Source organism: Crocodylus siamensis, chromosome 1 (assembly GCF_052110815.1).
Source record: "Crocodylus siamensis isolate JL-2025a chromosome 1, ASM5211081v1, whole genome shotgun sequence".
Taxonomy (NCBI): domain Eukaryota; kingdom Metazoa; phylum Chordata; order Crocodylia; family Crocodylidae; genus Crocodylus; species Crocodylus siamensis.
In genome coordinates this window covers 200968640-200992727 of record NC_143395.1, presented here as the reverse complement: position 1 = coordinate 200992727, position 24088 = coordinate 200968640, and the positions used below count along the sequence as shown (strand labels likewise).

Genomic DNA, 24088 nt, shown 5'->3' with positions numbered 1-24088 from the left:
AGAAATGTCTTCCTGTGGAAAAGAGATGTGCTGATGCTGTTGTCATATTTTCCAACTAAGTGACTTTTCTGTTCTGATGTTTCAGAATGTGTTGCTTAAATTTCCTTTGTGTCAGTGGCTTTTGTTTTTAAAGAGTAGCAGAAAAATAGGAAATCACTGGAGATTTCTGAACTGTCTCTTGAAACAATGCCCTTCCTTGAATGCTGTGACAGATGGAGAAAAGACAGTAGAAAATCTTTTGATTATCTACTGCACAAAAGTGACAAAGCTCCGTGCTGGGCAGCCTATCTGTGGACACTGGGGAGTAACTGTCTGATATTTCAAATGGCCTCAAGTCATCTAGCCAAAGATGAAATGGAGCAAAGTTTCCTCAGTAACTCTGTATGAGAGCTGATGCAGAAAAAAATATTAATTATGCTGTTTTGGTTTTTTTTAAAGTTTTTGAAGGAATGCTTTCACTTTAGTAAGAGCTTCTGTGAAGATTTATAAGGTGGCTGATGGAATGGACCAAAACTGCAGAGTAAGCAAAGTTACTTCATGTTATGCCAGCCTCAAAATCTTACTGAGAAAATTAAGTAGACATTGCAATTTATTAAATTAGCACTATGTTCACAGTATATCAAATCTGTAAGCCCACACAGTGATGTGCTGAAGCCCATATAGAACCAGGACTGAGAGGAAGACAGCTGATTGGATAGTCAAACTATCAGTACCCTGGGGGAGAGGGGAGGCACTTTCCTTCCCTGCAAAGGGTTATGGGTAAGGAAGACCTCTATAAAACTCTCTGGTTATGGCTCAGCTGGAAGTCAGAGTTGAAGGACTGTTGAGAAAGTCTCATGGGTTGCTAATAAGAAATACAGATTATTCAGGGCTAATATGTGTGGAGAGATTTGCCTTGTTATTTTATTTGTGGTGGGGGGGGGGTGTATTTCTTCCTTAAAATAAACCTTTGGTGTCATTCTTTGTTAAGCCCCTCTATACTGTGCCAAGCGAATCTGTTTAGACAACTCTGTTACACTACAGAATAACAAGTGCCCTGCATGTTACCTATAATCTAACCTGCCACATTCTGGCACTTGAGAAAAAAGAACTTGCCCAACAAAAAAGAAATGTTTTTCCTAAGAGTCATTCCCGATGAATAATGATCCAGCCTCCTCTTGAAAACCTTCAACAAAGGAGATTCTTGGGCAGTCTATTTCATTGCCTCACTGTTCTTCTAACAGCAGGATTTTTTTTTCCTGAGATCTAATTTAAATTTGCTTTGCTGCAATTTAAACTAATTGCTTGGTGTCCTGTACTCTCCAGGGAGAACAGTTGTTTCCCCTCTCCTTTATGATAGCCTTTCAAATATTTGAGGACTGCTATCATGTCCCTCCTTTATCTCTTTTTCCCTATGCTTACTATATATACCTCTCAACCTGTCTTGATATAGCTTGCCTTCCACCCCCCTTATCATTTTTGTTGAATGCCTCTGGACCCTTTCCAACTTCTCCACATCCATCTTAAAATATGCAGCTCAGAACTACACACAGTGCTAGATGGGGCTTAACCAGTGAAGAGCAGAGTGGAACTATCACTTCCTGGGTTAAACCACATGAGATGTTTACTGGGCAGTTGACTAATTAGTAAGTCCGTGTGAAGTAGCTAGAATTTGCTTCAGATACGGATTCGGTTGATTCAGGGGACAGTGATTCTATTCTGTGATTTGAATCACTGTCCCAGATTGATTCGGCCGAGTCTCCAAATCACACAGGCCCCATCCCCAACCTGCTCTCCCAGCTCCAGCAATGGCTGCCCTGCCCCAGCTCCCAGCTCTTTGAAAAAAAAAAGCTCTGACTCACCGGCTGCTGCCAGGTGGGGGGAGGGCAATCCCTGCTGCCCCCCACTGTCCCACGCTGCATGGGGGCTCCGCCACGAGCCCTCCAATGCCCCCTGCTCTCCCAGCACCCCCACCCCCACCATGGCTGCCTCACCCTCCCCAGCTCCTGGCCCTTTAAAAAAAACAAACAAAAAAAGCCTGGCACACACTGGCTGCTGCCCAGTGGGGGGCGATCCCCACTGCCCCCCACTGCTGCACACAGGCAGGGCAGCCATGGGGGCCTGTGAGAGCAGGGGGGGAGTCTGGGGGCTCATGGCAGAGCCCCCCACGCAGCAGCAGAGATGGCCCCCCCCACTTGGCAGCACCTGGTAAGTGGGGCTTTTGTTTAAAGAGTGGGGGCTGGGGGAGTGGGCAGAGGCTGGGGGCTGGGGGACCAGCCAGGGGCTGGTAGGGGTCCCCCCATAGTCCCCTTCTCCCTCCTCAAGCCCCTCCTCCCCTGCCCCCTACTTACCAGCTCAGAATCCGGGTCCAGCTCCCTGCTGCAGTCACCAGGGACTGTCCAAATCACCGAAGCTCTCCAAATCCCCAGATCTTTTCTAAATCAATTCGGAGAGCTTTGAATCAATTCAGATCTTTTAATTGGTCCCCTAATTTGATTAGGATTCTAATTAGATATGCAGTAAATGCCTCAACATCTACACATGCACTCCTATGAGGCCAGAGTAAACTAATTTAATCCACAGCAGGACTTGTAAATACAAGTACTACCCTGCTGTGGAGTAAAAAACTCTGCAGTAGCACATAAGTAGATGGTGGAGGGGCTGGCTGGAGCACAATGGTGCTTCATTGCAAGGGCTGCCTGCTGGCTAGCCCAGCACTGAAGCTCCTTCATACCCCAGCCCACCCCTCCACAGCATGCGGAGCCAGGAGGATGAGCCCCAGGCTGGCAGGCTGACCCCGCAGAGACCTTTGCCAGCCATGACTGCTCTGACCCAGCTTCATGTGCTGTGCATGAATGAACTCCAGAGCATATTGCTTCAGAGTTAATTGCTGCCAGGCACACATTCAGACAGTGTGCCCAGGACCAATAACCTGCAAACTAATAAGCCTTCAGAGTTTATTCATGTGTAGTAAACAGCACATGTAGATGCACCCCCTGTGTATCACACCTAATAGTCCTATTGATCATTACATTTGCTTTCTTTGTGACTGATTCATACTGCTGGCTGAAATTCAGTCTGTGACCTATGAAAATCCCTACATTCTCCTCAGCAATGCTGCTATCTGCCAGTTCTTTCCCATTGTGTATTTGTGCATTTGATTATTCTTCCCTAAATATAGCACCTTACATATGTCTGTGTTGAACAGACAAATGCCCTTTGTAGTAAGGATAACATTTATCTTCTTCTTAAATGCAGCTGTTCCTCCTCAACTTCAGAACATGCTGTTGTACAGAATGCTGAGGGGAAGAATCAAAAGTGCAGGCCAAACCACATTCTGATTCAGCTGAAACCAAAGAAAAAGCAGAAGAGAAGATCTGGGAGAGGATGTTTTCTGAGGAACAAATGCGGCTACACTGGGTTGTCTTGACAGGGGGCTAAAGGAGTCTGTTTTGAGCCGTGTCATCTGGTCCTGCAGCAGATACTGCAACTATGCTACTTGCTTTAACCTTAGCACCAAAAGATATACAGAGAAAGAACCTTATGGAAGGCTGTGCAGGAGGCATTTACCACTAGTGAGGTTCTCCCTAGAAGTCAAACTACAAACTCTGAGGTTAAATGTGTAGAATCTGAGCAGCTGCCACATGTTTGTGTGTGGTTAGATGTGCTGCATTCCCTCACTGCTAGAGCTACAAATACGTGTGTGCATGACTGTGCTGGGGAAACCAAGAAGATCTAATCAGCTTTCTGACTGCAGTGGGGATGGGTTTTTTGCTTCCCAAATGACCCTTGGTATGAAATGTGGCTGTGAGGAAAACTCTGTCCACTCTGATAGTCACCATGGCACTGATAAAGTTCAGCTGAAAAAATGATCTGGGATAAACTAAAACCCAACGCCAACTGAGCTGCACATGTTGCTTACCCTATACTCACCAACAGGTGACTTTCAGAAGGTAGGCAAGGCTTCTGCTATTGCTGTTCAAAGGCAAAAGTGCTGCAATAGTTGTCAAAATAAAGAAAAAAACACTACATAAAGCATGACAACCGTATTGTGATTCCAGTCAGTGCCAAAGAGGGAAGCCAGCTTCTTTCCTCGTTCTCATGGGAAAAAAGAAATAGAGGTAGATTGGATCAATAAAATAAAAACATCTTTCTGCGATAGATCAAACAGTCAATTTGTCTGGAAGGCTACTTGGACTATGCATCGGCTGATGTACCCAAGTATCAAAAGATTCAGCCATCACAGAAACTGATTGCTACAGAAATTCTGAAAGGAGATGGGGAAAGAGGACAGAGGAAATGTATTTGGGTAAGTGGAGGAAAATACTTCATTTTTCTTACAAAGCAAAAGTTGGAATTGTCCAAAATGACCCTGATGGCTTTTGTGGGTGCTGTATATTTTGGCAGAAGACTTCAAAAGACTGTTATTTCGGTGGAGTTGGTCATGACGATTCCTTAACGGTCAGTGCATGAAACCAAGGTCAAAGGAAAAACTAGGCTATTAGAATGATTAAATGTCTGGCAAACTACTTTTCACTGAGAAAAAAGAAGCCTGGTTAATTTAGCTTTTCCAAGAGAAAGTTAATAGGTGCCTTAGTCATGAGGAGAGCCTACATGAGGTGATTATTTCTTATATTAGAAAGCTCTCTAATTCAGCAGAAAAAGCATAACTTCAATAATTGGAAGTTCAAGTCAGACAAACACAGATCAGAAACAAGGTGTGGATTTTTAAGTGTGATGGAATGAGCTGTTGGAACCACTTCCTAGGGATGTGAGAGATTTTGTAGCAGTGGCCATCTTCCTTTGAACTCAAGCCTGGATGGCCTTGCCAAAGCAGTGCTGTAGCTCAGCCAGGCACTGGGAATGGAATGCAGGTTTACTGGGTGGGGGCAATGGCTTGGACTGGGCAGACTAGGGTATTATAATAGTCCTGTTTGTCTTCAACACCAGTGATTCCTTGGGGATGGAAAACAGCAATCAGTGAGTGTTTTTTTCTCTCCAGGAAATGGCTCCATTATGTTCCTCAGTATCTTTTACCCAGAGTCATCATATTAGCATGGCATGTGCTGCCTATAAATAGGGGCCCTAGAAACCTCAGAATGGCCATACCAGCACAGAGCACAGTCCTGCTCATCCCAGAGCTGTCTTGGACCAGGACTGGCACTGGGTGCTGCAGTCAGATTGCAAGAAATCTTACACTAGGTAAATCAGCTAATCATTAGGATAAGGCCTAACCACTGAACCACAAGGTGTAATGTCCCTTCCAAAGCTTGTTAGTATTAATTATAACTTTGGATGTTCCCACTACCCAGATGAAAGCCCAGTTCCTTTGAATCATGCTTGATTCTTAGTCTTGTCAACATCTGATGGCACTGAATTCCACATTTCCACAACAGGTTGCACTGGAAAATATTTCCTCTTTGCTTAGAATCTGTCAGCTTTCAATTTCATGGGAAGTCCCCTTGTTCCTGTGTTATCAAACAGGATGAACAGAAGCAGTCTGTTCCCATTCTTGAAGTACATCTGAAATTAACAGCACGCTTTAAGCCTCTGAGTATGGGTCACCTGCAGGGGCAGAGGGGGATCTCCTCCCTTCTCCTGATGCACAATTGATGCATGCTATGTTTGCCTTTTTGGCTTCAGCTGGAAACAGGGCCCCATATAAAGTGAACCAGTGCTTGGAAGTGATACAGAGAATACTCTCTCAGCTACTACCCCTTGCTCACATGTTCAAAGCAAAACTGGTCACAGATTTGGGGTTGGGATGGACTTTTCCTTGGGTCAGATGGCAGGAATTGGTGGGGCAAGGGGTGTGGGATCCTCTGGCTCTGTCTCAGCTAATCCATTCATTGCCAGCACAGGAATCTCTGGTATGGGTGGCACTTTGGTGTCTCCCATTCTCCACTTACAGCATGCTACATTTTAGTCTTGGCACCAAAAAGCTTTGCTTTAACTAGTCATTGAGCTTTATATAGGGGTATGTGGGTTGAATTCAATGGCCTGTTATGTACATTGGGTCAGATCTCGTGATTTTTTTTGTTTTTTGTTTTAAAGTGCAAATCCATGAAAGATAACCTTAATGCTGAATTCCTGGATCCTCACCAAGCCAAGGCATTTCTATGGGTCTATTCCAAAGACACAGGGAGGATCAACCGGTTGACTAGCTGCGAATGAACCACAGAACCAAAGGCCTCTCTTTGGGAGTAAAACAGAACCAAAGGCCTCTCTTTGGGAGTAAAAGCTGGAGCAGGAAGTAGAGAACAGGAGAAGGAGCCAACACAGCTTTATTGCAGGTAGGTCTTATCTGACCAAACTAATTTCCTTCTATGACCATATGATGAATCACCTGGACAAAGGAGAAGAGGTTGATGTCATATATTTAGATTTCAAAAAAGCCTTTGACTTGGCCTCCCATGATGTCCTCTTGGTAAAATTGGGGAACTGCAGCCCCAAGAACCTTATGGTCTGATGACTGGGGAACTGGCTCTGTGGTCGGATCCAAAGAGTGATAGTCGATGGAACCAAGTCAACATTGCACATGGTGACCAGTGGTGTGCCCCAGGGCTCAGTACCTGGACCAGTACTCTAATATATTCATAAATGATCTGGATTCGGGAGTCAGAACAGGACTAGCCAAGTTTGCAGACAACACCAAATTATGGGGAAGTGCGGTCACGCTAGAGGATAGGCTGGCAATTCAGGCCAACTTGGACAGGCTCGCAAGGTGGGCAGATCAAAACCTGATGACATTCAACATGGAGAAATGCAAGGTGTTCCACCTTGGGAGAAAACACCCACATTGTAAGTACAGGCTCAGCAGTACTACACTTACTAGCACCATGACCAGAAAAGACTTGGGGGTCATGACTGACCACAAGATGAACATGAGCTACCAAGCCGATGCCACAGCTGGCAAAGGAAATAGAACTCTGGCTTGCATGTAACAATGCATTGCAAGCAAGACCCAAGAAGTCATCCTCCAGCTTTACTATGCCTTGGTGAGGCTACAGCTGGAGTACTGCATCTAATTCTGGGCTTCACACTTTAGAAAGGATGTGAAGAAGCTTGAGAGAATCCAGAGGAGAGCCACACACGAGTAAAGGTCAAGAGAACAGGCCTTATGAGGAGAGGCTGAGAGGCATGGGACTGTTCATCCTGCAGAAGTGAAGGCTCAGAGGTGACTTGTTGGCAGCCTATATGCAGGGGTGACTGGTGCCTCCTGAGTCTGGCAGGGCACAATTTGTGGGCAGGCCCAGAGGCAGGCCAAAAGCTCTGTATTCACTCCTATACTTCTGTGCCGTGGCTTAGTGCCCTCCCCCACAACACGTTGCTGGCCCACATGGCAAAAAAACACCCCCATCCTGAGTGGTGCCGAGTCAGGAGCCAATCTCAGGGTGGGCATGTACCCCACCATGCTCCCCCTACCAGCCCCCTGTACCTATAAGTATATAAGGGGTGTGCATCAGGAATTGGGAGAACTTCTGTTTACAAGGGCACCCCAAGGGAAGATGAGGTTTAACAGTCACAAACTGCCTATGCCTGTTTTAGAGGCAGCAAGCTGCTGGAAAGGGATGGCCTCCACCTCTCTCCACTGGGGAGGAGGCTCTTCTCAACCAGACTGGCTGACCTGCTCCAGCGGGCTTTAAACTAAGCCCACCGGGGGACAGGGAGACTACTGCCACTGTTGGCCCACTGAGCAACCCTTGCAAAGCCAGTAGGCCAAGGCACTTAAGGGAGCCCACCCCTGCCCCAGCCCTGGAACAAATGGTAGGCAAGGCAAGGGCCCCCAAGGAGACACTTGCATGCCTGTACACCAATGCCAGAAGCTTGAGGAATAAGCAGGAGGAACTTGTCCTCCTACTCAATGCAAATTACGATGTCATAGGGATAATGAAGACCTGGTGGGACTCCACCCATGACTGGACCATGGGTATAGACAGCTATACCCTGTACAGGAGGGACTGAGTGGACAAAAGGGGTGGGGCAGCAGGTCTCTATGTCAAGGAAAGCTACATGTCCCTGCAAGCCAACACTGGCACCTATAGTGGATGACTGAAGACCCTCTGGGTTAAAATCTGTGGGGAACATGGCACAGGGGATACAATGTGGGCGTCTACTACAGACCTCCCACCCAAAGTCAAGAGCTTGACCAGGAGTTTGCCTGGGAACTGGCTGAGGCCGCATGCTCCAGGACCATGGTTATCATGGGAGACTTCAACTACCCGGACATCTTGTGGGAAGAGCACTCGGCCAAATCTGAATGGATACAAAGCTTCCTCACATGCGTAGATGAGCTCTATCTGACTCAAGAAGTCTACGGGCCAACGAGAGGTAAAGTGCTGCTCAACCTGGTACTGGCAACTGGGGATGACCAAATCAATGACCTAACAATCGAAGGGAAGCTGGGTGACAGTGACCATGAGCTGATCACCTTCACCATCCACTGAAAAGCTGGCAAAGTCAGACAGCAGTACACAGGTCCTTGACTTCAAGAGGGCTGACTTTGACAAGCTCAGGAGACTTGCTGGTGAGGCCCTAAGGGACCACGACCACAAGGGGAGGGGAATCCAGGAAGAGTGGGTGCTCCTCAAGGGAGCGATCCCAGATGCACAAGCTAAGACTATCTCGTCGCAGAGGAAAGACAACAGAAGGGCACAGCAACCCCCTTGGCTCAACAAGGAATTAGTGGACCTGCTGCGTCTAAAAAGAAAGACCTACAAAGGATGGGGGACTGGATCCAGCTCCAAGGAGGAATATACTGTACTGGTCTGGACCTGCAGGGAGCAAACCAGGAAAGCCAAGGCTGCGACTGAACTCCAGCTGGCTACAAGCATCAAGGACAATAAAAAGTCCTTTTTTAGACATGTGGGGAGCCTGAGGAAAGCAAGGGCAACATTGGACCCATGCTAAACCAGAAGGGACAACTGATGACTGATGCTCAGGAAAAAGCCAACTTACTAAATGGGTACTTTGCATTGGTTTTTCACAAGTCCCATGGGGTGCCCCTGCCCATTATGGGACAGGGATGCCTGGGTGAGGGTGATTTCTTGCCCTCCATCAGTGCTGACCTTGTGAAGGACCACCTGGAGAGGCTGGACACCTTCAAGTCAGCTGATCCTGACAATTTACATCCCAGAGTTCTCAAGGAGCTGGCAAGCATCATAGCTCATCCCTGGCATGGATCTTTGAGAGCTCCTGGCACTCTGGTGAAGTGCCCAATGATTAGAAGGCCAATGTGGTGCCTATCTTCAAGAAAGGGAGGAAGTGGATCCAGCAAACTACAGGCCCATCAGCCTGACCTCTATCCCAGGGAAGGTCTTAGAAAAGATTATCAAAAAGGCCATTCTTAATGAACTGGCCGATGGCAACATCCTGAGGGATAGCCAGCTCAGGTTTGTTGTGGGTAGGTCTTGCTTGACCAATCTCATTTCCTTTTACGACCAGAAGACCTATCACCTGGACAAGGGGGAAGACATTGATATCATATATCTTGACTTCAAAAAAACCTTTGATCTGATATCCCATGATCACCTCTTGGCAAAACTGGCCAATTGCAGCCTCGGGTCCACCATGATCCACTGGCTGAGGAACTGGCTCCATGGTCGGACCCAGAGGGTGGTGGTCGATGGAAGTCAATTGTCATGGTGTCCTGTGACCAGTGGGGTCCCTCAAGGCTCTGTCTTTGGACCTATATTGTTCAACCTCTTCATTAATGATGTGGACACTGGAGTCAGAAGCGGATTGACCAAGTTCAATGATACCAAACTTTGGGGTAAGGCATCCACACCTGAGGACAGGGGGCGCAATGCAGGCTGACCTTGACAGGCTCAGGAAATGGGCAGATGAGAACCTGATGGTGTTTAACACTGAAAAATGCAAGGTTCTCCACCTTGGAAGGAAAAAACCTGCAGCATGTTTATAGGCTTGGCAGTGCTTTGCTGGCTAGCACTACGGACGAGAGGGACTTGGGGGTCAGGATTGACCACACTGTGTACATAAGCCTTCAATGTGATGGTACAGCTAGTAAAGCGAGCAAAACGCTGGACTGCACTCATAGATGCTTCTCAAGCAAATCCTAGGATGTCATTCTCCCCTTGTACTCAGCCTTGGTGAGGCCGCAGCTGGAGTACTGCATCCAGTTTTGGGCTCCACAATGCAAAATGGATGTGGAGAAGCTTGAGAGAGTCCAGAGAAGGGCCACGCTCATGATCAGAGGTCAGGAAAACAGACTTTACGAGGACAGGCTGAGAGCTATAGGACTCTTCAGCCTGGAAAAGTGCAGGCTCAGGGGCAATCTGATGACCACCTATAAGGTTATAAGGGGTGTTCACCAGGATATGGAGGAACATTTGTTCACCAGAGCGCCCCAAGGGATGACAAGGTCGAACAGTTATAAACTCCTGCAAGACCGTTTCAGGCTGGACATAAGGAATAATTTCTTTACTGTCTGAGCCCCCAAAGTCTGGAATAGCCTGCCATCGGAGGTGGTTGAAACACCTACTTTGAATGCCCTCAAGAGAAATCTGGATGTTTTTCTTGCTGGGATCCTATGACCCCAGCTGAATTCCTGCCCCTGGGCAGGGGGCTGGACTCGATGATCTTCTGAGGTGCCTTCCAGCCCTGATGTCTATAAAATCTAGACTGGATGTGGTGGGCCAATAGGGGGTGCTTCTGTGCTGAGCCACCCACCCCACTGTGCCTGAACACCTTCCAGGCTCCAAGTGCCTCCCTAGGTGCGCCTCAAGTCTAGCTGACCCCTTTCCTGGAGCACACCTGCTAGCCTGGGGGTAATGCCCCCACCACCCAGAGTCTGTACTGATCCTGGTCCTGTGCCCTCTGGGAAACACAGGCCTAATAGTCCTTGAGGGTACTTGACCCACGACAAGAACATGGGGTGCTTGCCTCAGGCTGAAGCAAGAATAGTGGTCTCCCTTAGTCAGCTGAACCAAGAGGACCCCGAGGCATAATCTAGACCCTCTCCTAATAAGTCTCCCACACTAGGTACAAAGGAGAACTTTATTGGTTACAAGGAGTAGGTTTGGAATAGGGTATATGGTAGAGCAATATCAGAGAAATACCTTAGAGCAAACAGTGGCATGGTAGCCTTTGATCACACACCTGAGTTACTGCAAGCTACATATCTAGTTAGATCTCAGGTAGCTGACTCACAAGTATCATTCAGAGGCAGGTGGAGATTCCCTCTGGAAGCAGGCAGTTCATTGATCATGAGTCTCGAGAGAGTTTCAGATGGTTCAGCTTCTCTCTGAGTTTCTCTCTTATCATGGCTACTACCCCACCTCCTGGGCAGTCCTTAACTTATATAGACCATATGACCTCATTTACCTGATACAATGAAGACCAGCATCTGGTGGCTGCGAGCCAACCAATTTGAAATGCATCGTTGGTTGCCGGGTAGACTGACAGGGTCTTTAGTCCCATCCCAGTTATGTTAGCATTGCTTAGAACAACAGTGAGCTTAAGCCTGCCCTTCCCCTGCCCAGGTATGTGATGCTAGTCACATAGGCAGAGGGAGCAAGTTTCCCAACTCCCTCAGGACTGTATCCCGCTCAAGTTACAACTCAGGGTTACCAGAAACAGATGGGATCAGAGGTGTCTGCCTTCTGCAGTGATGATGGTAACCAAATTGTAAGATAACAAAGTTTGGAGAGAGACAGAGATGGTATTCTGCCACTCCGGACATAAGGAAAAACTTCTTTGCCATCTGAGTCTCCAGAGTCTGGAATAGACTCCCCCAGAAGTGGTGCAAGCACCTACTCCGGATACCTTTAACAAATGCTTGGATGATTATCTTGCTAGGATGATCTAACCCCAGCTGACTTCCTGCCCCATGGGCAGGGGACTGGACCCGATGATTTTGCAAGGTCCTTCTAACCCTAGTGTCTATGAAATCTATAAAAACTATGAAAATTACAACATGGTTCTTATTAGTACCACACCATAGTTGCGTGGACCCATCCTTGTCTTAATTGTGGATTTTGAATTGATCTATCACCATGATACCTAGAAACACTGAGTTATTCCATCTGTGGGACAACAGTAACTTACATTCAACAACTTGCTGCTAGCACACCTTTTCTGGATGACAATCAGGAAATCAGTGCTGGAGCAGGAAGGAGACTGCTACATTGGGACTAATTACATCTGTTTTTTTGGAGTACCATAATTGCAAACATAGATTTACATCTCTAATTATCATTAATCTTTGGGGAATCAAAAGCCAATGATAGAATCATAGAAAACAAGGGCTGGAAGGGACCTCATGAAATCATCTAATTCAAACCCCGGCTTATGTAAACCATCCTAGATAAAAAATTGTCCAACCAACTCTCAAAAATTTCCAAGGATGGAGATTTCCACAATGTCTCTACAGAGTCTATTCCAGTGCTGAGTAACACCTGGAGCTGGCTGGTCCTTCTCAATATCCATACTAACCCCAATGTACCAACTGCACTTAATACCAATTCAGAATTTACCTATGAGAGAAAAGGGAAAGTTTTTCCCAGAAGTCTCCTTCTGCTTTTCCTTCTGCCTCCTTTTAGTTACAGTCTTAAAGAAACAGTGCTTACATTCTCCTGCTATGGGAATGTTACCATGGGATTGCCTGTAGTCACTCCACTCCACTATGTGAATCCCTGGGCGGTAGCTGGTATGGCACTGAGAGGGGTGTTAAAAAACTATGGGTGCTTGTAGATGTGTGGGACACCTGCTCTGATGCATTGTAATTAGAGAATAAGACACAATTAACTGAGTCTACTGGAGCGTGCTAATTATCAGCCTCAGCGTCTCATGTATTCAGCATCCCTAAGTTTCAAAATGGCATCGGGGCACTTTAACTAAAGCTTGTCCAATGAACTTTAGTTAAAGTGCCCCCACCGCCACTTTGAAGTGCAGAAAGCTGAATGCATGAGACACTGTGGACACTTTAATTAGAGAGGCTCTTGAGAGCCACTTTAATTAAAGTACCCCTCTTTCCCATCCCTGAAGCATGCATAAAGATGCATGATACTAAAAGGGAACATGAGGCTCACGGGACAGGCACTAAAAGAGAAGATTATTATTTCCAAGCCCATCCCATTACCTGGGTCTGTTAATATCCGTATTGCTACACAGGAGGTCAGTCTACTGACTTCTATAACCACTAAGGCTGTGTGAAGCTCTGGGTGCTAGTTCGATTCAGAGGAGATTCGGCCCAATTTAGTGGCCAAATCTCCAAATCCAAATCGAATCAGGGGACCAATAAAAAGGTCTGAATCAATCCGAAGCTCTCCAAATTTTTGGAAAAGATTTGGAGAGCTTTCATGATTCGGACAGTCTCCGCCCACTGAAGCAAGGAGCTGCAGCCAGACTACGAGCTGATAAATAGGGAGTGGGGGAGAGGGGGAGGGGACCATGGGGGGATCCCTGCTTGCTCCCCCAGCCCCGCCCATGGCTGCCCCACCCGCCCCAGCTCCTGGTTCTTTAAAAAAACACCCTGACTCACCAGGTGCTTCCAGGAGGGGAGGCGATCCCCGCTGCCCCCTGCTGCATGGGGGGCTCTGCCACAAGCCCCCTGACTCCCCCACATGGCTGCCCTGCCCTCCCCAGCTCCGGCTCTTTAAGAAAAAAAAAATACAAGAATAACTCTGGGACTCACTAGCTCCTGCAGCAGCCCTGGGGCTTCAGGGGGCTCATGGAAGAGCCTCCCATGTATCGCAGTGGTGGGCAGTGGGGATCACCCCCTGCTGGGCAGGAATGGTGAGTCCAGAGGTTTGGGGTTTTTTTTTTTAAAGGGCCGGAGCTGCGGCAGGCAGGGCAACCATGGCAGGGGGGGAACCTCTGCTCATGCAGAACCCCACCTCTGCACCGTGGGGCAGTGGTGGTAGCGGAGATCGCCCCCCCCCCCCCCGCCCAGCAGCACCCAGTGAGTTGGGGCTTTTTCTTCCTAAGTGCTAGGAGTTGGGGTGGGTGGGGCAGCCTTTGAGAACGGGTGAGGGATGGGGCCTGTGTGATTTGGAGATTTGGTATCAGATTTGGACAAATCGATTTGAGACAGTAATTCAAATCACTGAATCGAATTGCTGTCCCCCGAATCAGCCAAATCTGAATCTGAAACAAATACTAGCTGCTTTGGACAGGCCTAATAAGCACTTGCCTTTTAGGGAGGAGAAGTTAAATCAAAATAAAAAGTAACAACTCTTTTAGCCATTAAATCAAGTTTGCACAGTGCAAGGGTGTGGTCAGACCTATGACAAAGCCCCTTGTCTTCTCAATCTGCCTATGCCACTTACAAGACTTCCTGTCCCTTTCCTGTCCTAACCACTCACAATGGCTCTAAGCTACTGGAATTATAATCATGTCACCTGACCAAGATGCCTGTGCAGCTGAGAGGTGGAGCATCCCCCAGAGGTGCTCAGGAAAGAAAGAAGAGAAGTTGTTGCATTAAGAACTAAGGCCAGAGTGGGGCCCCACAAGGGGCAAAAGAGAATCAAGCATGCAACTTCTATTGAAAGTCCCAGGGGATTTGGAACTCATGGAAAATCCCCAGTGAAGCGAGTTCCAGTACTTAGCTTGACTCACATAGCTCTGCACATCAGGGGAGGCAAAGACGACCCCATCACCCAGCCTAGGTCTCAGGTACAATGGGTAGTGATAGGGTCAATTTTTTCAGCAATCTCCATGGGTGACCTACACAGGTTAGTTTTTAATATTAATAGCTCAGTCCTGTTAATTTTGTGTGAATTCAGCAGGAAAGAACAACTATGTGCTGCATTTGCAAAAGTGCATTGGTAAATATTGAAGCTACCTTGGACAAGGAAAGTTCCTCAACTTGCTTGTGAAACCAGGAGGCAAATAACATCCTGCTTGGGTTTCCAAGAAGGGCCAGATTTTGTTCCACCTATTCAGGGCCTACCCTAGGGGTGCGGGGCCTGGAGCAAACCAGCCTGTGCAGAGGCCCCCTTAAGAGAGCTGGGTGGTGTGGGCTGCAGAGCAGGATGGAGGTGGTAGCCCTGGCCCCAACACTGAGGGCACTGTCACTGGTGCAGCCTGCCCCAGGGGGCCACCTGCAGCACAGAGCAGCTGAGGGCCGCATCGGGCAGGCTGGGCTGGTTCAGGGACACCCTTGAGGTGGGAGGCCCCAGGCTGAGCCAGCCATGGTGACTGGCAGCCTCTCAGGGGCTCTAGTCCAGGTTGTGCTGTGCAGCGGGTGCTAGGCAGCACCTCTGCTTCAGCCCTTAGATGTCAAAGTGTGGGGTTCCCCAAAGCGTAGGGCTTGAGGAAGTCACCCCAATTCACCATACCCTAGGGACAGCCCTGCACCTAAGTGGGCAGGCACCTAACTGCAATTCTGTTCCATCCACTTCAAATCCTGAACATCCACAAATGTATCTACTTTTGTAACAGCATCATTATACTCTGAATCACAAGAAAGCAGCAGAGGAGGAGGACCCACCCACTTGAATCACAGTTACCATATTTTCTTGCCTACAAGACACCCCAGAATATAAATACACACCTTACTTTTGAAAGGCAGAAAAAAGAAAGATCTTTCCTTGCAGTAATGAACTAAATTGTAGCAGCCAAGGAATAGAGCCTACTTGTTTTGCTCCCTGCGGATCTTTGAAATTTTTACTTTCCGTTTTACTCAGGAAGAGGCAGAAACTGCTTTTACCATATTTCTCACATATACTGTACATTCCAACTAACAGGACCAATTTTTTTTGTGAAAGGTGCATATGTATGTGAGAAAATACAGTAGTTGCATAGTAGAAGGAGTAGAATCTAGGCCTAACTGTGGGATGAAAAACAAAACAAAACAAAAATCCCCAGCCTAGTTTCTCAATTCAGACAACGAATGCCAAAAATCAGTTTTCACTGCTTAGGATTCTAATGAAAACCCTGAGAGGTTCACAATATTGTGGGGTCTGGGTGGGTGATTGTGCCAGATTCTGGAAACCCTTATACCCACTTACACTGTCCTGTTGCAGTCAAGCATAGACCTTTTGATGACCACTATCTCAGAAAGGGAGGGGTTGTCTGGTGGTTAAGGCAGTGGTCTGAAACTAAGGAAACCTGTTCAGCCACAGATGTCCAGTATGTGACCATGAGCAAATTGCTTAACTTTTCGGTGCCTTGGCTTTCCCATGTGCAAAATGGGGATAATACCAGTGTTCTGACTTCCAGAGGTTTTGCAACAATGTTGTAGAAAGTGGTGGCTCTTCTAGTAGCTGAAATAGTAAGGGCACACTACGTGCTGAGATCTCATCCCATGCATGTTGTATTACCATTTTTCCTGCCTAGAATCTCATCCACATACAAGCCCTGTAGGTCTTCTTCCAGAACAGGCGATGGAGTGCATCTGATATGGAAAATGAGAATTGGTCCATTCAGCTTTTCTGCACCAAAGCAGAACAGGCATTGCTGGGGAACTAAGTCACCTTTGCACAAGGTCTATCACTTTGCAAGGGTGGAAGACAGTTTTCCAACATTAGAGGAAAAGGCCGCTTCCACAGAATAGGACATTATGTATTTCACTTGGAGAAGTGAATGCACTGAATTGACAGGCAAGGCCTTGTCAAGAAGATATAGGTCTTAAACCATTGTTTATTTGCGACCAAGGTCATACAAATTGATCTTATGCCCAGCCATTTTATAATGGTTATCTGGCAGACATCAAAGGCCCTGGCATCCTGTTGCTCATTTCATCTTTGATTTAGGCACCATGGAGAGCAAGGAGAGAGTATGGATGAACTCCTGGCTCTGCTGAAAGCAGGGACATCTCTTCTTAATTTCAGCTAAAATAGAGCTTTACCCCAGCCCCTTGGCTGATATAAATTAAGCTATAGTGGGTCACACCAGCTGAGGATTGGATCCTCTGGTTCTGTAGCCAACACCTCTTCCCATCTTTATGTGTTCCAGTTGTTTTCCAGTAATTAAACAATTTTTCCTCCTTTGGTAAGGGAGATTAGACAATCAAGTCTGAGATGGTTTAGACATGGCTAATCCTGCCTTAAGCAGGAGGTTGGACTAGATAATTTCCTGAGGGCCTCTCCAGCCCTACTTTTCTAAGATTTTATGAAATAACATTTCATATCTTTATGTCTTTATAAATAATGTGTCCTAGGGAGCCAACCTGAGTTCAGTCTCAATCTCAGTCACAGATTTCCTATATGAGCTTGGGCAAATCATTTAATTTACCCAGTGCTTCAGCTCCCCCGTGTATAAAATAGGAAAACATGACTATTCCCATCTCCCAGGAGTGCTTTGTGGACTAGGCTACATTAATGACTGTGAAATCCCAGGGGGGAATAGATGTCTATGTACATGGACAGATACAGAGATTTTCAAGAGCCTTGAGTCAAGGGACCAAGTGGAACAGAACACAGAATATGGAATATGTTTCTTTTTCCCCTCTAGATTTTTATAGTTGGTCTGGAGGGACCTGTTTAAAGCAGCATACAGCAATGTGTAGAAAAAAGAGGGTTTAGCTGGAACAAGTTGTCCTACAAAATGTTACATATATTCTTTACTCAACTTGAACATCCTATTCATTTCATCTCATGGAGGCTATTTTTGAATTTCCTGAATGTTTTTCTTTCATTTAAATAGAACTCATTTCTGTTCTTTTATGCCGCAACTAGAAATAATTCACTTTTGGACAATTATCAATAGCTTGGATTTCTTCAAATAAGTTAGTTACCTAGAGCCAAGACAGAATGGTAGCAGGAGTGTAGCATAAGAAGCACCAGTTTTGGATAAAAAACAGCAACCCAGCTACATGTGAACTTTAACTAAAGAATATTTGAGGAAAAAATCTGGGTAATATTTTAATACAGCCCTACTGGATAGTTTGTTGATCCATTAGTTGTGGCATAAAGAACTCATAAGATATTTATAAGCATTCTAGAGATACCTAAGTAGGTAAATAGTTTTATTTAAAGAGATGGGCCTCTAAGTGATCTATTTAACAGCAAGAATATGCAGCATACTGCTTTTATGGTTGTCTATTTATTGGGGAGATGGAGTGGAGGGGGAAGTGGAAGTGTGTGGTAACAACACTGAGTGGAAAAATAAGGTTTTTCCATGAAGAATTATGATATTTTTACCTTACAAGAAATTTGAACACTAAATTTTCATCAACATTACACCTAAAAATGTAAATTTGAGCACACTGCCATTGTCTTATGGGAGGGGCAGTTCAGATGTCTCATGCCCCCATTCTCCTTCTCAGGCTGGGACCATTGATCAGATTACAGTTTCCGTAATGCACCATGGCCTCCACTAAAGAAACACCACTCCAAAGAGCTCTCATTTCAAGTCTCCACTATTGCGAGTTGCTCAGGCTGGGTGCTGAGGCAATTAAAGTGTCTCAATTAAAGTTCTCTGGTTCCTAGCTTTGTTTGAGCCATGCTCTGTACTGAGGTTAAGGGGCTGCTCCCAACTGTGATTGGTACCTGGTCATTCAGGCTGGGAAGTCAAAGGTGGCTGGATGTGATGCTAGCACATCACTCCCTGGCATGCCACTGGATACAGGAGCTAGTAGACCTGAACAATTCTATCCTGGTGGGCTCAGGCCTGACTGAGCTTTACCAGGTCAGCTCCACATAACACGTGGCAGCAAGTGCCATGGTGGTGAGCACATCTATACCACTTTATGAGCCCAAACTTGCACAGCAGGAGCAGTAAAATGTTTTGCCAGTGACTCCTAAGGATGAGATCATAACAGATCTGACCTCTAGCACAGAGCTACATTTTGACTATTTGTAAGATGCTCAGCTCAGTGAGAAGGGGGCAGTGAGAGTTTCTGCCATGCATTCCTTCCACAGCTCCTTAAGGGCTGCCTGTACCTTTGGCAAGTAAAAAAATAGGTGTGTCCCTAACTCAAGTGGGCTAGGTCAGGTTAGCTACCAAATGTCAAAACAGCGATGAGGCCATGGCAAACTGGGTTTCAACTCTGGTGCACAGCTGGAGGCCAAGCCTATGAAGGAGCTTGGTTCTAAACTCATGCTTGTACTCCAAATTAAAATCTGAATTCCTATGCTTCTGCTGCTATTTTAGTCTGACTTCTAAGCATGCTTCTCCTCAGCAGTATAGATATACCTTCAGAGGGATCACAGCAGCTGCAGGTCAGGCTTTCCTCTCAAGAGCTGAGGAGACTGCTAGGAGGAAGAGCTGTGGTTTCACCCTCTCTGTGCCAGCCAGACAACCAGGGTTGTGGCAAACTGCTCATGCTCCTGCCCCACCCCCAACAGTGCAACCGGGCTCTCCCATGGTAAAATGCATCCCTGAAGCACAGCGATCTCTCTGCCTCCTCCTGGGGTGCTGCTTTTATGTACTATCCTTTTCCCTATGTCGTGCAGATGATGTTCAGTCTACTCCAAGCTTCTGGGTGCATAGCTACACACCTCTGGGTACATAGGGGACAGTGTTGTTTAAGAGGCTGGGGCTGCATGGCTATTCTGATGACCACAACTGTCTCCTGGCACTAACCTTACAGCTATCTGCCTGTTGTCTATGGCCCCATGCAGACTAAGCTGTAGGAATGTAGGGATTATCTCTGTGTTTTCTGAGCTTGAAAAGCATGTTTGTAGAAGGGCTCCAGCCTCCTGGTGGTACCAGCATACCAACACTGATGGCATATGACAGATTTATTTCTGGCTGAAAAACAGGGGAAGGAGGAATTATGAGAAAACAATAATATTTTTCCATGCTGATAGGTTTAGAAATGGACTTGTCAGTTCACAGACAAGTCCACCCTTTGGAGGACCTTTCTTCCACAAAATTTCATTTTCCCCCCATTCCTTGGAAATAAAAAAATTCTAATGACCTGCTAGACTGAAGTGGGTCGCAATGGGATTGGACCCAGCCCTCCAGGCCAGTTCCTTGTCTAATTTTAGTTAGCAGAGCAGTGGTGATTTTGGTGGCCTGCTATTCAAAAGCAGTTACTGCTCTGTTCTTTCTTCCTAAGAGGAATGTGCTTAACATTCTGGTCTCCTGTTTGCTGAGAGAGAACAGGGTCTGCTTTCAGCCCCTCTCATAAGAGCAGGGAAAGAGAGAAAGGAAGTGGCAGAGGACCTAAGAAGGGAAAAAGACTGAGGCAGAGCCAAGGAAGTAAGACAGTAACCAGATGGGGAAAAATAACCTTGAACATTCTCCTGGTTTGAAAGGGATGAGACACCCCCTGCTCTCACTTCCTCAATCTCTCCAGTCTCTGTTCTAGTCATGCCCATCACCAGTGTCGGGATGTCTCATCTTCTTTCAGGTGATGCTCTGATCAATCTTTTTCACTTTTCTTTTTTGAAAGGCCATGCAGCCCCACTGGGCAGAGCATGTTGCAGAGGCAAGAGGAGAGGATTATCACAGAGGGCTGATGGCTTTTCTGCATGGCTTTCCCAGTAATCTGCTTTGCCCTCTGTTTGGGCCCCCTGCCCTCCACAACCTGTCATTGCTGAGTGCTCTCAGCCAGAGGCTCCAGCTCTGGGGGATGGGCGATCACCTGTCTTTGCAGCCCACATTCACCCTGCTGCTTGGCCATCTGGTATTGGACCACTCAACTGTGCGGCCAAGTCCAGAGCCCACTTAGCGAAGCATGGAGATCCAGCCTGACTTCAGATCTGAGTTAAAACAGAGGAGAGGAATGCAATACCATGGCAGACGGTGTCTGCTTGCTCTTTTGCCTGTACCGACTGTCACAAAATTTTGGCGTCTGGTGAGTATACTTCTACTAGGCCACCAACAGCTTCTTTAGCTATGACCCTGAGACTTTCACCTTCCCCAGGACATGAGCATGTGACAAGCCTACAGAGAGACAAAGCAATGCCCTGGTATCAGAGCAACCAAGATGAAGGCTCTAGGCCGAAACTGCAGCCTCCTGTTTACATATGATGCCTGTGCCCTGATACTCCTAGGTGCACATAAAATGTAGACAGGCGTGCCTCATGGCCAGGGACCAGAGTCAGGATCCTTAACCCCCAGCCTCTGTGCTTCCTGCACTGGTATCGTGACACAGAGAGGTCAACACTGAAAAGAGAAATTTGCAATGCAATCAGTGTTCTTGGTAGAAGGGAGATGTTTCAGACAGGGGAAAGATGGTTTAGTGGGTAAGTCTGTGTGTAGACAAAAAAAGGCATGTGTGCACGATACTTTAAAGTGAGCTAAATGCTTTTGTACCATTTTAATGGTGTCCGTGTTTGGACGCCTTGGCAGCGTATTGCACATTAATTACAGATGCTGTAGTAAATTTGGCGGCGTAATGCGCCTTAAATGACTTGGGGCATGGCAAACTAAAACTCCTCCAAGGAGCAAAGCAAAGCAGTGGGCTCTGTGCAGCTCAGGGGCTCTGCAGGAAGCCCTGCAGGCAGCCTGGCAGCAGCCCGGGAAGGCAGACTCCGCCCAAGAGAGGAAAAAAAAAGTGGCTAGCCTGATATGTTTTTAAAAGGAAGGCAGGCTGTGCCCAAGAGAGGGAAAAAACCCAGAAGCTAGCTGTTTTTAAAAGCCCACTGCTTCAATTCAGGACCCCTGTTTCATCTACACATGCCCTAAGAAACCAGATATGCACTTTGGACAGAAGGGCCTGAAGGTGTCTAAGTGCTACTTGTGCATCCAAATATAGCCACATAAGCGCCAGCTTTGACACCTGCGTGGATTTAAGATTCTATTTACACCAGTATAAGTGTACTTGCCCTTCTGTGCATGCTCAGAAGGGACCAATCATGGCCACTGATGCTCCATGGTGATCTGATTATGCCCAAGACAGTACAGAACTCTGAGTAAATCCTAAAACTTTGGCTTGAGAAAAAACCTGCGTGGAAGGACTATCCACAGAGGCAGAGGCAGAAGGGACTTCCTCTCCTTTTACCTCAACAGTCCAGAAAGTGGGAAACCCAGGTTCAACATCCCCCCTCACCCACAGGGTAGATGTGAACCTGGACCTTCCTCTGATAAGTAAAGTACCATACCTTCAGGCCATGGGCTGGGCATAGGCCAGAACATTCTCAAGTCCTGCTTTTGCAGTTGGCTCACTGGGCAACCAAGATGAGAGATCTGTGGAACCAGGGAGAGCCTGAATCTGTGAGATAGACACTGTTCTGAAAGGGGGGAAGGCCCTGGGTTCTGGGCTCTGCTCCCTCTGCCACCTGCCCATTTTAGCCAGTGGCTATTAAATTCAAATGGAGAAATGCCATTAGGGGCAGGAGCAAGGGCCCCCTCTTTCCCAAGGTAGTGCCATGCTCTATCATTGAGTTCCATGCTCTATCACTGACCCCCCGCCGTGACCTTACGTATGTCACTTACACTCTCTGTGCCTCAAGATGAACACGAGTTGTCAGTGTGACAAAATCATCTGCAAAGCTAACCACACTTTATCATGCATCAGCAGATGCATGACAAATAGATCCAAGGAGGTGATACTTCCCCTCTATGTGGCATTGGTCAGACTGCAGTTGGAGTTCTGCATCCAGTTTTGGGCACTGTACTTCAAGAAGGAAGTTGATAGACTCGAGAGTGTACAGAGGAGGACCACTCGTATGGTATGGGGCTTACAGGACAAGACCTATGAGGAGAGATTGAGGGACCTGGACCTCTTCAGCCTCTGCAAAAGAAGGCTGAGAGGTGATCTTGTGACTACCTACAAATTCATTAGGGGGACGCAGCAAGGGATTGGAGATGCTCTATTCACCAGGGTGCCTCTTGGGGTAACAAGGAACAATGGTCACAAACTGACAGCAGATTTAGGCTAGATATCAGGAAAAACTTCTTCACGGTAAAGGTGGCCAAAATTTGGAATGGGATTCTAGGAGAGGTGGTGCTCTCCCCTACCTTGGGGGCCTTTAAGAGAAGGCTGGATAGGCATCTGGTTGGGGTCTTCTGACCCCAGCAGTCTTTCCTGCCTAAGCAGGGGGTGGGACTTGATGATCTGTTGAGGTCCCTTCTGACCCTAGCATCTATGAAGCTACGAAACCCCACCATACACATGCACCTACACCCCCCCTTGCACCACTATACATACACTCCCACACCTACCCAAGCACACCCCACATCTACACCCCCTCACACATCTTAGCCACTCTTCCCTCCACACCCCCACATCCAAACACACAACCCCACATACACCCCCATCCCTGCAAACCCCATATGCATCCACTCACACACCTATCCACTTCCCCACAAACTCCGCAGACACATCCACACACACCAACACCCCCCACACCCCACATACATACAAACCCACACACACAGACCCACATCCCCCTACAAACCCTTTGCCCACCCACCCATACCCCCTGCACCCCTCCATCCCCCAAAATATTCAAAAGTAACACTTCATTTTAAGCTATTATGCAATCACTATATACACTATGCAAACATACGTAAATCAGGACAGAAATATTTTTGGGAATAAAATGAAAATAAATTATTGCAGATTTTTAGAAAATCATTTGTTTTTTTCCAGTTCCAAGATGGCAAACCCCTTGCCAAAAGGAGTACGTCAGAGGCAAGGGGAGGGACTTCTGGTGGTAAAGATCAGGGGTTGGGGGCAGATCTTCTAGTTCCAACATGGTGACTAGTGGGTGGGGCACCTGTCAAGGGGCAGGGCTACCTTTGCGGCCCTTGACAACTTACCAAAACTCATTAAGCAGCCCTCCACGCAAAATAACTGCCTGCCCACCCCTGTTCTGGCCTCCTTTGCACTCTTCCTGGAGTCACTGGTTTATGCTCAGATCAGGCCCCAGACTATAGTACTCTGCAGACTAGCCAAATCTGATGGGCTCTGCATTTTTGGTACTTCCCTTCAGAAGCTGGTAACCAGAAGGCCTTTTTAACACTAAATCACTGCATATTTTAATGGTAGGAACAAAGCATACAAGAATCAGTCTAAGTTACCTAATGGTTACCATCCCCCAGTGGTAACCTAACAGGCCTAACTTCTTCCAGCACTTTAGGATGCCTCAGGTTGGTTCATTTGAACAACTCACCCATCTCTTAAGAGACAGAGACATCCTGTGATACATAATTTTTGTTGTTTTGTGCTCCTGGCCTTTGGCCCTTCTGGACAAAACCAGTCTTGTAGGATCAAAGATCAAGCCAGAATCCTCTGAACTAATGGTTCTGG

At 47.0% G+C, this 24088-nt stretch overlaps 1 protein-coding gene across 3 annotated transcripts in view; it reads right to left on the bottom strand.

Moving 5' to 3' along the window:
- SYNDIG1 (synapse differentiation inducing 1) overlaps positions 1-24088 on the bottom strand; it is a 191801-nt gene that overhangs the window by 124870 nt on the left and 42843 nt on the right. The window lies entirely within an intron of this gene.